Source organism: Pinus tabuliformis, chromosome 1_1 (genome assembly GCF_031772625.1).
Source record: "Pinus tabuliformis cultivar Carrire ecotype Pingquan chromosome 1_1, CPIR1, whole genome shotgun sequence".
NCBI classification, from domain to species: domain Eukaryota; kingdom Viridiplantae; phylum Streptophyta; class Pinopsida; order Pinales; family Pinaceae; genus Pinus; species Pinus tabuliformis.
Window position 1 is genome coordinate 257,509,684 of NC_142297.1, and position 3,913 is coordinate 257,513,596.

Consider the following 3,913-nt stretch of genomic DNA (forward strand, 5'->3'; position numbering starts at 1 on the left):
CCCTTCCTTAGAAAATTTGTGTTAGTTTTTTTTGATTATATACTAATCTACAACAATTCTTGGAAGGATCATATTGAACATGTTGATAGGGTGCTACAACTATTGGAGGAGAAACAATTATATGCAAAAAGCTCCAAATGTTTCTTTGGAGTACAAGAGGTGGAATATCTGGGTCATGTTGTATCTCATGAAGGTGTTAAGGTAGACCCTAGCAACATTAAAGCCATTAAGGAATGGAAATCCCCACATCCATAAGTGTCCAATAAAGGGAAAGTATTTACACAAAGCTATTTATGAGAAGGAAATGTTGGCAATACTACATGCACTTAAGAAATGGCGACCCTACCTAATGGGAAGACAAGGTAAAAATGGATCATGATAGGCCTTAAATACTTTTTAAAACAAAGATTATCCTCTGAAGAGCAAAAAAAATGGGTCACAAAGATGTTGGGTTATGACTTTGAAATCATCTAAAAAAAGGGAAGCAAAATGTTGTGGTAGATGCACTCTAAAGAAAGGATGAGCATGTCGAAGCATTGTTGTGTGCCATTTCTATTATCCAACCAGATTGGATAAACGAAGCAAGGGAGGAATGGAAGAATGACGAAGAAGTGTGGGCACTTATTCGAAAGTTACAACAAGATTCCAGTACATCTGATACATTTACCTAGAAAAATGATTCGTTATGGTACAAAGATCGCTTATACCTCTGTAAGAATTCCCAACTCAAAAAAAATATTCTTATGGAATTGCACACTTCTCCCTTAGGAGGGCACTCAGGATTTTTAAAAACTTACCACAGGGTTAAGAAGGAATTTTTTTTGGGATGGCCTTAAATTGGATATTCAAAAGTTTGTGGTGGAATGTTTGGTTTGCCAAAAAAATAAAGTTGAAACAATTAAGACCCCATGTCTATTACAACCTTTATCCATTCCAAGCCAATGTTGGGAGGAGGTTTCAATGGATTTTATCACAGGTTTACCCAAGTCTGAAGGAAAGAGTGTCATCATGGTGGTAGTTGACAACTTATCAAGTATGCATACTTTTGTGCATTATCACATCCATTTAAAGCCAGTACAGTTTCTACTGCATTTATGGAAACAATTCAAAAGCTACATGGAAACCCAAAGATTATTGTAAGTGATAGAGATCCCATTTTCACTAGAAATTTTTGGACAAAATTATTTTCTTGTCTTGGTACTCAGTTAGCTCATAGCCCATCTTATCATCCTGAATCTGATGGGAAAACTGAGATAGTAAACAAATGTTTGGAAGGATATATTCATTGCTTTGTATCTGATAAACAGACACAATGGGTCAAATGGTTGCCTCTGGCTGAATGGTGGTATAACACTTCCTTCCATACTAGAGCAAAAATGACCCCATTTGTGGCACAACCACTATCCATCACATCATATTTAAGAGAAAATTCAAAGTTTCAAGCAGTGGAACATCACATCAAGCACCAACAACAAGTTCTCCAACTCTTAAAGGATAACCTCGTGTTGGCGTAGAATAGAATAAAACAACAGGCAGATCAACATCACAACGAAATTTCTTTTAATGTAGGTGATTGGGTATTCCTATGGCTATAACCATATAAAGAAATGTCCCTCAAGCAAGCTAAGAAGGATAATAAATTATCACCAAAGTATTATGGTCCATACAAGGTGTTGCAAAAGATTGGTACTATGGCATACAAATTGGAGCTTCCTGTAGCTTCTCGAGTACACCCATTTTTCCATGTTTCATGTTTAAAGAAGGTTATAGGTGACAAGCTCCCAGTTCAAACAATATTGCCAGAACTTGACAAGGAAGGAAAAATTATATTGGAATCGAAAGCAGTCATAGAAACAAGAACTCGACAACTACGAAATCGATCAATTTCAGAGTATCCCATCAAGTGGAAGAACTTATCCGCTGAAGATTCCACATGAGAGGAAGAGAATTTTATACAAAGGCATCCAAAACTACTCGAGCATTGAGGACAACACTTTTTTTTAAGGAGAGGGGCATGTTAGGTCCCTATAATACTAGTGATTCCCCCATTACTATTGTAGTTATATCCCTTATTAATATTGTTGTGGCCCTATTGTCCCCATATTGTTATTACTGTGCCCCATAGAATCCCTCTATTGTTATTTTTGTGCCTTTATATTATTATTGTTAGGTTGGCTTGGTTATATTGTGACCCCTTAGACTCCTATATATAGAAAGGAGGTTTTTTCATTTGAATCATCAAGAATTTTTCATTTGTGTAATGTAAAGGAGGTTTCCCCCTCAAAGAGGCTGAATTCTAAGGTGTTGATCTATTTTTTCTATATTTTTGTGAGCTGTTTTCATAACAAAGGTAGAGTGAAGGATTCCTTCAACCTTCCCTACTCTGCCATGCACTCTAAGTGAAGAGGCTAGGCAAGGCTTGGGTTCAGAGCACATTATGGAAGGGGAAAGGGCGAGGCTCCAAACTTCGAGAGTGCTCCATGCACTCAAAGGATGAAAGGCTTCAAAGTAAGAATTGTTTTATTAAAAAAGGGATCATTGTTTCTTTGTAATGTGATTTTCATCAGTGCATTTGTATCGAATAGTGGGTGGTTGATCATTTGGAGTGTGATTTTCATTGCGGGAGGCCATAGGAAGGAGCCACTTGGCCTAGGAGGGTTCAAGGCACTACACTAGGAGGATAAGAGGATATTTGTATTTCATGTTTTTCCTTTCCAAAGGGTTAAAGAGGTCCATGTTTCTAACTAGGAATTCTCTATGTGCCATGCAAGGAAGAGGTGATGAAAACTCAATATAGTGAGTTAGTATGAGCAAGAATGATCAAGTGACATCCCTTGCGAGGATTATAATGTGCAAGAAATTTGGGGTAATCTTGAGAGGGAATTATTGCACAAATATTTGGGATTAGGATTGCATCAATGAATCCTATGGATAGGTTGAGCTCTACACTCAATGAAAGGGCTAAAGGCTTCACAATTTGCACTGGGCTGAAGGACCAAGAAGGGCTCTGAAATGGTTTAGTGTGGGATTGGCAGAGTAAAAGAGGAAAATGTACCCAAACATGAATAGTTCTTGGATAACACACATAAAAACATCAATACAAGGTAAAAGAAAACATAGGAATCATGAATAAGAATCAAAACTCGAAACAACAACAAAGTGACACTTATTTCTAAGTGCGACAATTGAAATGACACTTAGAACACAAGTTGTGACAATTGTGATGATGGTGACAAAAATGCATGATAAGCTATAGGAATGTATCTAACACATATTCTAATGGTATTTAAGACCATCCAATGCAAAATATTGTTCCAAAACTAACTTTGGTGATGTGGAAAGGTGTGACACATGCAAGAGTGAAAATCACAAAAGCAACACTTGTGACATGAGGAAAGCATAAGATGGCACTTGCCAAAGTGAAGATAACATGAAAATGCTACTTATAAAAGTGAAAGAAAAAAGTAAAAACTGCAAATGTGAAAGTGAAAGTTCGCAAAAGCAACAATTGAGAAAAAACTTTAAACTAAAAGTACAACCATAACCAAAGTGAGGGAAACTGTCAACTAAAGTGCACACTGGCTATCGTCATGAGTTTAAAATTGCATAGGAACTATATTGATGAATGATGCTATTACTATTCAAGCTCGTGTAAAGGAAGTGCACTCATAAACCCATCGGAGACTCAGCATGTGTGTGCATGTGACTTGACAGTTTGGAACTGGGAAGAAGACTTGAACGCTTTGAAAAACATCAAATGATCATGGAGAAACCATAAAGAGATAGATCATAAGATCCTTAGTAGACTCCAAAATTTAAGTGTAGGACAAATTTTGGAGGGTTTTGATCACAATGAAAACAAAGATAAGAGGGTTTACTTATAACAAATGAGGTGGAATTTCACCTCCCACAG